Raw genomic sequence first — 13,984 nt, forward strand, 5'->3', positions numbered from 1 at the left:
CTCTTTAATCACAGTCTTATCGATGTCGCAGGTTATTCACTTTTCATCACTCATGATCAACAGATTCAGAAATGGCTCGAATTCATTACTTTTCAGTGGAGATTCGCAGATAGAAATTTGATCGAATAAATGTTTTTGATTCAGATCTTATGGTATCCAAACGTCTAGCTTCTTTTTGTAGCAAGTTTTCTCCAAATGTCTGATGAAGCAAGTTTAGGTAATTAGCTATGTTATGATTGTTTTACATGCCGGTTTTGCTCGACATGTGCCAGACCGCTTTTACCAAAATGGCACCACTTTTTTTGCTGTGATTGTTCATTCACTACGAGAAGCATATTCCAAAACGAAAGCGACTGAACCATTTTTTGATGGTTGCTTTGAACAACATATCTTGCCCATAAATATCAAAAATTTCTTTAGGGTCCTGCGTTGCATTTGTGTCTTTATCGAAATAAAATTGTAAAATGTAGCGTAGTTTTGCGGAATGTTCACTATCTTGACATCACAATATCTTACGTCTAATTATAAAATTCGAGTTTTTCGGAAATGTATTAGCTTCAACTGTCAGCCATCAAATCCATTTAGTCTTGACCCGCTGCATCTCATATACCCTGAGATTCGAGACATTAACGATATCTCGTGCGCAAAACGTCCAATACTTTTTAGACAACTTGATATTACCTTCCCATCATTTAGGCTTCCACGGAATTGTCATTTTCAAAGGCTTTCTATAAAACTAGAAATCTATACAAACCACGCGAAAGTCCTATAGGCGCGACGTAACCACCTTTCCTAGGTATCGATCTAATAATTCTTATTGGTATCAGGCTAGTGGGCAAGGTTGTAATGTTAATTAAGTCCAATTGTCATGATAATACACGATAACTCTTCAACTAAAGTTTTTTTTTTTTTTTTTTTTTTTTAAATTCTGTTCTTGCAGTAAATAACGGGAGCGATTTTCTCGCCCGAGTTCATTAATGGTGGCTATCCATACCTTATTCATTCATAAATGTAGTTCGTTACTCCACATGATAGCTCTTCAAGGAAAGTGAACTTTGAATTTTGATTTTGTAATATCTAGTGCGAGAATATCCCTCTGAGCTCAGAAAATTACCCCAGTACGTATTTCCGATTGTGCCCAACGTGGGCAGGATTGCCATAAACTTGGAAACTTAACCTTAATTCTTGGCAAACCTACTTTAACTTTATACATTATTACTGACGCTACAACTCTTGCTATTGGTACTCGTTCGTGGCTACATGCCTTCAGTGGGGGAGATCCAGGTTCGATTCCAGTGGGAATTCTTATGCTTCACACCTCACATTACGCTGTAGATCCACATCTCATATAGCCTGCGTGCTGGACGGGACGATGGCTTCAAATCAATCAACCATTTAATATTCTTATTAAAAGTTTAGTATAATTTGGTGTTTTCCATCAGGTTATCTATCATAAATTAAGTATCGCTGTTCAGGGACCTCTGGAGACGTAACCACTCGACAAAATGCAACCAAACTTGGTAGGAGTATATTTGGGAACATGCAGAAGCGATTGGTGTAGAAAACAAAATTAGTTCCAATTTTCGCCACCAGAGGTAATTGTGGCACTGTACAACGCCAAGTAAGTGCAGCGTGGAAGAAAAACGACACTAGTGATGCTAAATGATAAGAAAGGCTGCAATTATCTCTCCACAAGTGCTTACTCACACCTGTATGTGTTTCACTGATACGGGTTTGAGCGCCACTATGTGCCAGAAATGAATTGAAAAAATGAAATGAAACCTTTTAGTTTTACGTCGCACGGTTATGCCGGCTAGGCTAAAGGAGACGGTGGAGATGAGAAATGAATGAAATGAAGAAAGTGGTAGAACCCCGAGGAAATCCACGCACATGGTGTTTGTCCATCACAAAGTTCACTTGGCGGGACCAGGATTTGAACCCGGGACCCCATGCACGAGGTTATCGCTCTACCATTGAGCCACCGCGAAAAGTGAATTGATGGTGATTCGTTGTTTTATTTCCTTTTCCTTCCCACACTCTTTGCCTTGTGATCAAGGGCTCCCGGATTCATTTCTGGTGAAGACACACGTGAGTCAGATCCCATGTTCACCTGTAGATCTCGTCCTTAGAACGTCATCATCTCATACAGTACTAGTCACCATGGGTTTTCCTTGCCCAGAGACCTTTACGTCAAATACCTACCTTTGGGCAGAACCCCACATCACCATCATCGCCCGCAACATCACTACACCACGGGGTTATTAATAAGAGTACAAATCAATGCCATGCGTCGCAGTGGGACATAATTACGACCTTTCTTTCATTGAATATCAATAATATCATTTGTCTTCCATACCACACTTACCGTACTTAATACTGGTCAGAAACACAATAACCTCTGGAGGAGAGATTTGACAGTAATCTTTTCCTGGAATTTTGGAGGGAGCTTGCATTTCATGAGCACAGGAAAGATTAACATTTAACTTCGTTTTTGTAAGATATCCAAGAATTTTAAAGGGACGACTCAGCTCAAAAGCCCCCTCCTCCCATAAATCCACCACTGACCACGGGGTATTAATAGCATCAGTAATCAATGCCACTAGAACCACAGGAGAGGTAAATACAGCCTTTCTTAGCATTTAGCATCACTAGTGTCATTTTTCTTTCACGCTGCACTTACTTGGTGTTATACAGCGCCACAATTACCTCTAGTGGTGAAAAGTGGAACTAATTTTATTTTCTACACCAATCGTTTCTGCATGTTCGCAAATATACTCCTACCAAGTTAAGTTGCATTTTGTCAAGTGGTTACGTCTCCAGAATTCTCTGAACAGCGATACTTATTTTATGATAGATAACCTGGTATATTCTCATTAACGCTACTAAAATTATCATAGGATAACACTTTAAGTTGTTTTTAAGATGTTTTTTTTTCTAGGAGAGAGTGGGTAGAGGCAAATGATGCAATTGCATGGGACAGTAAATTGCCTACGACCGGCCTTGGCTGCAACTAAATATTTTAAATTTGTTCACTTTCTGTACTTTAATACAGTAGAGCGTCGATTATCCGAAGTAATTGGGGGACATGGGTGTTCGGAAAACTGGTTTGTTCGAACTGTACATTTTTATTTGCCAAAAAGAAGTACTGTACCGTAAATTTATTCATAAAAACAAGCATATCTTTAAGTATTACAAAGTAACGTACAAAGGCAACGCCTTATAAAAGCCCCATTAGAAGCAATGTCCCGCCAGCGGTGGCTCAGTGCGGCGACTACTGTGGGAAACTTGGTTTGGGAGTGAGGGGGATGATGGACGGTAGGGTGGGAGAGTAACAGGTGCGAGCGAGTACACAGTTCGGTTAAGCGGTCGTTCGGTTGACCGACGTTCTTATAATCGACGCTCTACTGTACCATCGACTACAGTGATATCGTTCTTCCGATTAAGATACTTCCTGTTTTACACATTACCATATATTTTGTCGGTTCTACATTCGCTGCCTGGCCGATTTCTTCCTTTTATTTTACGTGCTGTTGAAACAATCTCTGAACAAAGCAAGCACAACATTTTACTAAATTAATTCATGTGTAACACTTTCGCCAACTACGGTACTGTGCCTGATGAAGCCAACAGAAGCAAGCACAACGTTTTACTAAATTAATTCTTATGTAACACTTTCGCCAACTACTGTACTGTGCGTGATGAAGCCTACAGAAGAAAGCACAACGTTTTACTAAATTAATTCATGTGTAACACTTTCGCCAACTACGGTACTGTGCCTGATGAAGCCAAGAGGCATATAGAACAGGGAGTAATCTATCCCCCACACACCCCTAACACCCCCAAATTTCTTTACACACACTCCTGGATGGAAAAGGAATACTCCCCCAAATCCTATTGTATCAATCAGTATCATATACTGTAGGTTATTTATTACATCAAGTTAAAAAAAGGTTTAGCGTTTATGAAAGAAGGCAATATTCTTATTTACTTATTTCACTTCAAAATACGAAGCGACCTCGTTCTCATGTTCGGCTTCGAGAACCACTTGACCTCATTGTTTCGGGTGGTATTTCGATCAAAACAATTGACAAAACAGACACGCTCATATCTACCCTCCTGGGCTCCGCGGTCGTTTCCGAAAAAAGAGATTGATGAACAGATGCAGATGACTGAAATTGGCACGTCTTGAGTGGTCATTCGCCTACTTCCTCCTCAATAAGAAAAAGTGTGACAATCAGTGATGTATATTTTCCGATTCATAAAAGCATACTCCACTTATTTCTACATCGTTGTTTAGCTGTAACATTTATTTCTTATAAATATTGTCTGAAAGAAGTTCCATGAAGTGAAAATCTAACGATTCTTCATTTCTGCAAAATGTCTCAAAAACTTTAACGTATTCTTCCCTCAAAATTCACCTTTGATCTCACAGTCATATTTCGTTAATTTAATACGCGTAATAAAATCAAAGCATTTCTTATTTTCTGTTACAAAAATAATCTTCATAAAAGGAACTGGAACTTTTATGTATAAATAGTATTTCATTACATAGGCAGGCGTATATGGGAAGAGGTAGTAGAATTTTCTGTTTTTCAAATAACTGATAAATTCTCAAAGGTTTCATTTCGCTTTCTTGTTATATTTTAAACAATGGAATGGGATATGTGTACTCTATGAACTCGATTTATGTTCCCTACACTTTATACGTACACACATACACACAGAGAAAGAGAGAGAAACACTATGTAAGTTTTTACTTACCAACTCGAAATATTAGAAAATTTTCCGGTCCCCGAAAGTTAATTGGAAAATTATAATTTGTTGCTGTCTAACTTTCCTCTACAGATTTTTTTTTTTTTTTTTTTTTTTTTTTTTAGCTCAATGTGCAGTTAAATGTAGTGGAAAATTTTCCACCTAACATCATCCAAAATTGTCCGGGTTATGAAAAGTTTTTCTACTTGTTTCTACATCATAATGAAAATTTTGCAATACATGAAAATTACTTTCACTTGTTTCTGCACAGAAATAAATTTCTCCAATTCATAAAAAAAACTTACTTTTTGCTTCAAAATGATGACAATTTTCATACTTGTCATACTTTACATACTTTTCAATTTTTCCATATAGTCCAGCAGCCAGTAACACTTCTGTATACAGGTCATTGCATGAAAGAAATTATTGATGAATTGGTTAATTGGGTGCATTAAAAGGATAAAAATTTTGGGTGGACACTCCTGATTCCGCACACTTTTTCAGGAATGACGTCATTCAAAATGGCTACCTAACAAAGAGACCTAAAAATGAAGTAAATCTACCAGAATTAGCTTCCTGTCATTACTTGGGATTCATGTACATATATAGATTAGTATAATATATATAGATTAATACAGTATGTCCGTAAAGTCATGGCGCACTTTTGACCGGTCACAGGAAAGCAACAAAAGAAGGTAGAAATGTGAAATCTTCACCAAATAAAAGAAAAACATCCAATTTTCCGTACTATGATGTGCAAGTGAGTGCGCACACAGGCACGAACTGCGCAGCAGCGGAGTAGCCCACGCCAGTCGAGATGTGAACGGTACAGAGGAAAGTTCAATGTATTCTGTGGCTTGCTAAATTCGAATTCGTGACCAAAGTGCAACGTGAATATCGTTGCATGTACAACGAAGTGCCACCACATAGGAATAACAATACTCGGTGGGATAAACAGTTGAAGGATACCGGCAGTTTGTTGGACAAACCCCGTTCTGGTAGGCTATCGGTAAGTGACGAGTCTGTAGAAGCTACACAAGAGAGCTACCGAAGGAGCCCTAAAAAATCTGTGCGTACGTGTGCTTGACATTTACACCTAAGCAAAAGGTTCATATGGTGTTAAAGAAACATCTACGTTTTTTTTTAAATACAAACTGCAGCTGTTGGACGCTATTAAACCGACAGGTAGACCCAAACGATTTGCGTTTCCTTCAGATATGCTTCATGAAATCGAAAATGATGACCGATTATTTCAGGAGATTGTGTTTAGGTATGATGCGACATCCCATGTTTGGATATGTTCGTCACCATAATGTCCGAATAAGGACTGCTGAAAATCCTCGTGCCTACGTTGAGTAACACACCTAAATTGAACGTGTGGAGTGACCTGATGCATAATAAAGTGATAGGCTCATTTTTCTTTGCGAAACAATGCCACAATTTCCAGAGGGTGTCATATTTCAAAATGACGGCGCTCCTTCACACTACGCCGACGTTGTTCATGAGTTTCTGTATACAACATTCCTCCAGCGGTGGATAAGCAGAGGGTCTGTTAAGCCATTGCCACCACGATGTCCGGATCTGCGCCGTTAGACTTTGGTAATGATAATTTTTTCACTTCATAACTTACTCACTAATGTTGCCGTGGCTGATGAAGCCAAGGACCAAATTCTCAGTATTTTTCTTCATAAGTGATGAAATATATGATGCATACAGGTTAAAATGTTACGTTGAGATGGATGCTCGCATCTGGGATATTATACACCACATAAAATTTGCAACATTTCGTCCAGAAAAGAAAGCGATTTCGAAGAAAAGCAAAAAATATACCGACATTAAATCAAAAGCTGCAATAAACAAGATCATTGAAATAGCTGACCTTCGTGGGGATGGACTTGAATAGCTGTTCCAGTATGAACTTTCTGATTCTAGTACACTTTTTGGTAAACATGAACTTCTCGTAAAAGCAAAGCTCATTGTGCAGGAATTGGAATCCGTGCTACATGAAGATGGCAAAGGTGTTATTTGCCAACCCTATGACAGCACTTGACTGTTGGAGGAAGGTGGTAACAAAAGAAAAAAAATGAAGATGTAGCTATTGCTTTTGGTACGTGCACATTATCACAAGCTGCAAGGTCGACTATGTGTTTGGCAGCTACTTTGAATGTTCTCGTAAAGACTCTGAACGTATTCTTAGGCAAAAGAGTGCTGTTATTGGTTTTGTAAAAAGTAAACTCAAATGTTGGCTTACTAGTACAAGTAGATGAATTCTGGCCATCATCTTTAAATAAGTTACTTCTTCAGCAACTTATTAACGATAGTTGTAAAAGTAAATTGATTATCCAGTCAGTGACTCAGATACATGTCTCCAGCGCCTTCTCAGGAATGAACAATGAAATTTTGGTTAACTTTACAGCTATGGAAAATGGTTTGCAGTTAGCAATTCCAAGTGTAGATCGTCTCGCATTGAAGAAGCTGATTTTCGGATGATGGTTCATGCTTAACATTCTGCAAACAGGGGTAACAAAACATAGTCTTTTTTTTTCTTATACTGTTATAATGGTATTCTCTCTCTTTCACTGTAATAAACTACACAGAATGGGAGATAAGGAAGTGTGGTGAAGAACTAGTGTCAGTGAATCAACAAAGTTAGTACCGATTCATAGATTAGCAGAAACACTCGGAAATGATATGTGCTCTGTGTTGTCTGCATTTCATACTCTCTCAGGAACAGATTATACTGGTAAGTTTGTCATAAACAAAGCTCCTATGAACTGCAAAACAGTCAAGCTTTTGAAAAGTTTTAGTAGATCATCGTATAAGGTATAATTGGACACTCATGAAATCAGCTGAAGAATAATTTGTGCAGTTACTGAAGAAAGGAACATCTTGTAAGACATTAGACAAGTTCAGACTCTGGAAATACGTTCATGGTAAAAATGTTTGTGTTGAAGACCTGTATCTTCGACAAGTACATTGCTAAGGGACATATTCTTTGAGTTTTCTTTCATACATACTTGCAAATTCAGTTTACAGAAGAACATGTAAACCTTGAACCGAAAAAATGTGGTTTTGAAGTTATTTATGGTGTTCTTATGCCACCCAAATACATAGTTCATTTTTCAAATGATTTTGCTGGTGCATGCGCATGTTTAAAGTGTACCACGTCTGTGTGTCTCTGAGTGAAATCTGAAATTTCGTGTTGTATGTACCGAAAATGTCGAAGTGTAGAGGTAAAAAAAAAAAAAAAAAGACTAGAAATCCCTTTGATGGGTGATTAATAGAAATGTATCTTCTTTTTGGAAAATATGATTGCTAAAAAAAAAACACTACTGTAATTTACGTTCATTTATACTAATTGCCAAGTAACATTTCAGCATTCAAGTCATGGCAGGGAGCAGTGCTGTGCCGTGGGAGGGAGCGAGCGGGGCGACGGTTCCGGGCTCCTAGGTAAGGGAGCGCAAAATTCAGGAGGAAAAATATATAAAATGGAAGGAAAAAGTAATAAAAAGTGCTCAAATTCAAGGTTTTAATTCGAAACTTCTGAAGAAATTTAAAATGATATTTGATCGTATTGAACTTTATAGTTTTCCAATTCTTTTACAGTGATTTCATAACGATATTTTATCAATATCATGATAAAAATGATATTTTAGAAACCTGCGATTGGTGCGATTTACGCAACAGGTTTCCCAAATCACACTATGTGAAGCCAAAATCGCACCGCCATTTGAATATATGTAAATTTTACAGTAATGCATATGGGTAAAACAAATTATCATTTCCATGAATATCACATTCGTTTATTCATGTTATATTAAGATGAGGTATAATATATCTTTAAATAGAAAAATACTGCAATGTAAATAAACGAGCACAGAAATAACACCTTAGAAATAAGCTAAGTAGAAATGCAGCCTAGAATACAACCTATGATATATCACATTCTTTTATCTCAGTGTTATTAATACGAGGAAGAACATGTCATTAAAGAAAAAAAATATCCATATTGTTGATCCAATGAGCAATATTGTTCATAATCCTATGAAACGTAAAGTAAGATTATCTATATTTATGGAAAACAGACAGCTACACCTTATGTGCACAAAAATCACATTGGAATGCACTTCATCTCCTGAAACACCCGCACAAGACTCATGTATCCAGACTTTACACAAAACACTCTGTACCATATCTTCGACTAAATTTTGTTGACAAAGGACGCAAAACCAATCTTGTTCATTGATTTCAAAAGCCACATTTGAAACACTGCGAATATGTAGCTGGGAGTATCGTGATTTGGATATATCTACTTTTCGAGTACACATTTGGTGTTAAGGTTTGGCTTCTTAAAGCACATGCAGACCTAGCTGACAGTTGAGAAAGAGCAGGTCTCTCCATACGTTTGGATACTCTTGATTGCCTTTGCCGTTATTCTTCAAGATGTTTCTTTGTAAGGACCTGATGAGAGTACTTCTGTTCTTTGTGGTTGCATGTTGGTAGTTCTATTTCCTCCTATTATTGGGCTGGGCAGCGTCACTTTATTTTCTATATATACTGGTGCGATTTTGTACACACGGTAGTAGTGCGATTTGGGAAACTACACCATTTAAATATATATATATATATATATATATATATATATATATATATATATATATATATATATATATATATATATATATATATATATATATATATATATTCTTTACATATCTTACAAATTAAAAAAAGAATAACTTGAGTTTGTGAAATATCCCGAAAATTAGTAAGGAATACTCCAATTATATTGTACTGCAAATGCACACACACATAACTTACTGAACGTCGTCACTTTATTTTGTAATCATGGAAATGTGCTTAAGTACTTAGTTTAATTACCAGATAGCTTGTTAGTATTACGGTTCTTTTTAAACTAGGGGTGGTGCGATTTAGAAGCCGGTGCGATATCGGGAACTCTCCCCTATATCGTGACATATCTGGCAAGGAACACACCGAGATTTATCACCAGGGCCGAGCAAGTTACCCGAAGGGAATCATGATTGACGACGACTACGGGTACAAAGGAAAATTGGAGCTACGTAAGGTGAACAAAAACGTGAGTCGAGTGCTACCTTACAAGAATCCATTATGACCGCGTTCTATAAGAAAGACATCCTCTGTTTGTACTAAGGTAACAAGAATTAGTTGTAGTTGGACATGAAAAAAGCGTCTAGCCATGCTGACAAAGTAACTCTCCGGTTAGATCATGGCATCGAGCAGAAAATGGAAATCTGTTATCCCTTTTCATGACACTCATGCAAAAAGTTCTGAGCCACCTCAGACACATTGCTAGCCTATGAGAAATTTACAGGTAGAAATAGAATGGAGTTTATACTTGTGCCCCAACTTCTTTACCTGTACTCCCTAGTTCGCTGCTCTGGAAATTGAGATGTCGTGTGATAGCCCATAATCTGATAGTCCGATAGAGCACAATTAATAGCGGCTACATAGTATTTTATAGCGTAAGTCACTTTGAAAATCGGTTCAATATAACCCGACCAACCTCCTGTAGTGTGCTTACAGCGTGTTATTTTTTAATGTTCATACGAATATTATGTTATTTCTATAGTCTATTTTGAAGAAGATCGCAATGAAAAATTTATTTCTTACATCTCGTTATTTTTGTTCTGTCATACACGGTGTATTACATGTTATATATAGAAGTATTAGTCCTATATTCCATCCACTTGTAAAAATTTTTATTGTCATTTTATGAATTAGCACCGAACACGTTTCCTGCAATTTGTCTGGATAATTGTTATTCGAACATGAAAATGAAATCTTTAAGTTTTACGTCTCACAACTATGCCTGATAGGCTGAAGGAGACGGTGATAATGAAAAATGAATAAAATAATGAATGAAGAAAGTGGGAAGAAACGGGAGAACCCCGAGAAAACCCACACACACGGTGTCTGTCCACCACAAAGCTCACTTGGCTCGAGCTGGGGTCCAACCAAGGACTTTATGTACCAGAGGTTAACGCTCTACCACTGAGCCACCGCGGCCCCCTATTCGTTATTCAAATAAAGATTTTGAATAAATACTCTAGTACGTAGTTCAAGCATTCCAGCATGGAATTTTTCAAACTCTACCCCTAGCACTAGTTCAAATTTAAAAGTGTTTATGTTTTAACCTTATAAACTTGACTGTACAGACTTTGCATAATTTAATAACATCTTTTATTATTAATCTTATTATGTTAATAGGATAAATTATTTGTACTTACCTCGACCTCCAATAAATTGGTTATAGATTAATAAAATGGAAGTAAAAAGTGAATGATTGATTTACTCTTATGAACTTGAACGAGATTGGAATTCATACGGCCTCGTTAAACGTCAGTTGATAATAGACATGGCAATAATCAACATCTGCCAGAACCACCATAGGTTATATGTCACGTAAAGGAAATAAGGCATCATGACGTCAAGGAAGGAGGGAAAAAGTCTCCTGACAGGATGTTGATGTAATTAAATATGGTCTGCTCTCGTTATAACAGGAACTCCATATAAATATGCAGAGATATGAATTTCCACAACACAAATCTGGCAAAATTATATGGGTTTGGAAAATTGCAAAATGTGTGCGTTGAAGGACAACATAATGTCATATCTTACTATCCACCGGTTTAAAAAAAACAAACAAAAAAACCCTACAAATCCTAGAAAATTAATTTTTAGCTCTATCTTATAGTTCTTACAGTTCCTATTCCTATTATTTCGAAATATAACCATTAAAACTCTCTCTCAATACCCATTTATAAATATTTCTCGTTCCTTGAAATTAGAAAAACAAGAAAGGTACTTCCTCTTCGCGCTCAGATGGCTATGTGTACTTTCTGTCAGCTAGGTCCCGCGTTCAATCCCCGGTAGACCCCGATACAAACAAGAGTAGTGATAACACCGAAACGAAAATCGAGACGAGACCCAAACTCAACATGTCGAGAGTTACTCGGTACGAGACCGAGACAAACACTTTTAATTCGAGACAATGCTGAGAAAGATTAAGTCAAGACTCAATCTCAGTCTCGTCTCAAATGTTGACAAAAAAGGACTGTAATTATCATTTCTCAAAATGCGTATGTTGTTAAATTGCTTGTAAGATAGTGGAACAATATTGCTCTTACACTGAGTAAAACTGTCTAGGATTTAATGAGAATTCTTAGATAATATCCTTTCGGGTGGAAACACCTTGTCAAGACTGGAGTGGATACAACGTCTTCGGACGGTAGTGTCCTACTTAAACACAAGTCAAACATCAGTATTTAGGATACGTTTCACTCGTATTTAAGTAAGACAGTGCCGTCCGAGAACGTTGCACTCCAGTCTTGGCATGGTGATCCTATCAGAACGCATGTTATCCCAGAATTCTTTTTAAATCATATATCAGTGTTTCTCAAAGTGTGGGTCGCGACCCATTGGTGGGTCGCGGGCTACTTTTAGGTAGACCATGAGAAGTTTTTTCTTTTAATTATGGAAATTTTATTTAGATGGAGAAACATATCTTGTGAAGTACTATTCAGAAAATGGAAATTGGAAGCGTTTGTTAATGAGATGATGGTTTCATGAGGAAACTTGTTTTCTGGAAGAGTAACGTTGGAAACCACAATTATGACTGTCTCAAAACATTTCAAACTTTCGTGATCGAAAATGAAGTAAACGCAGACGATTCCGTAATTTCTGGAATGTCCACACATTTGCAGACATTGAAAGAAAATTTTGAATGTTACTTCCTTGAAGATATGTGTAAGCAACAAAAGTGAATTGCAAACTCGTTTTCAGTGGCATTTCAACTGGAGTATCTGTGAAGGCTGATGAGAAACTAATAGACATACCTCAAGGTAGCTCACTTCATATGAATTTCAACCATAAAAAGCTGGCACTGTTTTGGCTTCCTATTCAACAAACCTATCCACAATTTTCTACTGAAGCTTTTAAGATGATACTCCAGTTTAGTCCTTCCTATTTATGTGAAACTGGATTTTCAGCGATTGTTGGGATCAAGACAAATACAGAAACCGGCTGCAAGACTCAATTCCTTGCACCTGAACTAGGATCAGCGTGGACACCAATGTAGTTATTAATAAATGTCGAAAATAAAGACATGCATCGCATACATCTCTATGAATAGCAGTACAAAGATTTTGCTTTTCAATTATTTTTTGTGTATCACGTATTTTTCTTTCTTTTTCTTTTTTAGTTTAGGAAATAATAAATTAGAGATATGGTTTACAAAATGTAATTTGAAATTCACCACCATTAGACCTACCTAGAATGTCAATGTATATTCGAATAGTAATAGGTGGGCCACAAAGTACTTTTCATTATTTAATATGGGTCGCAGTAATAACAAGTTTGAGAACCACTGTCATATATTGTTTTTTCTTGTTTTATATTGTGTAGGTGCCATAGACGTAATCATGGAACCTCTTATCATATATTATACTGAAAGTAGTTGTAAACAACTCAAAATCTTGAGCTAGAATTCAATATGTTTTATTCTCTTTCCAGTAATTTTAAAACTCATAGAATATGTTGCTAACATAACTTTAAAGCAAACACATTAGATTTCAACCTCTCAACATTGTTTGTCCACATCAGTGATGCCAACCCGTCGGGAAAATCCCATTTCGTGAGATTTTTAAAGAGTTTTTTAAAGGGGAAAAGAGATAAATGGAATTTTCGTTTAAGATGGCAATACACATTGGCGGATCCAAGGGGAAGGGCTATAGGGGCTATAGCCCCCCCTTGACGCTCATTTATACACTGGATAAAATGGGCTTTAATCCTGCTTTACACTGGATAAAACGGCAAAATATGGTTTAGCCCCTCCCTTGATCATATCCTGGATCCGCCCCTGGCAATACATATGGGATAATTTACCGAGAAAACTTTGAAGTGCACAAACACTAACAAAATTTCATTAACTGTATTAATCTCGTGTTTCATGATTCGCTCACATGATAACACAAGGTTCAAAGTAATGGATTTCATTCAATATTCTCTTTATTATTGGAAAACTGCATGTTGATGCGGAAGTAGTTTCTGAAGTGACTGAATAATGTATGATTCTCAAAAATCAAGCGTGAACAAATGTAAATTTTGCTATGGTAAGGAAAAAGAAAGAGGACCAGAGGAAAAAAAGAAGTAAAATATCAAGCGAAAAAATGAAATGAAATCTTTGAGTTTA

The sequence above is a fragment of the Thermobia domestica genome, chromosome 1 (assembly GCF_964235325.1).
Source record: "Thermobia domestica chromosome 1, izTheDome1.hap1.1, whole genome shotgun sequence".
In the NCBI taxonomy this organism is placed as follows: Eukaryota; Metazoa; Arthropoda; class Insecta; order Zygentoma; family Lepismatidae; genus Thermobia; species Thermobia domestica.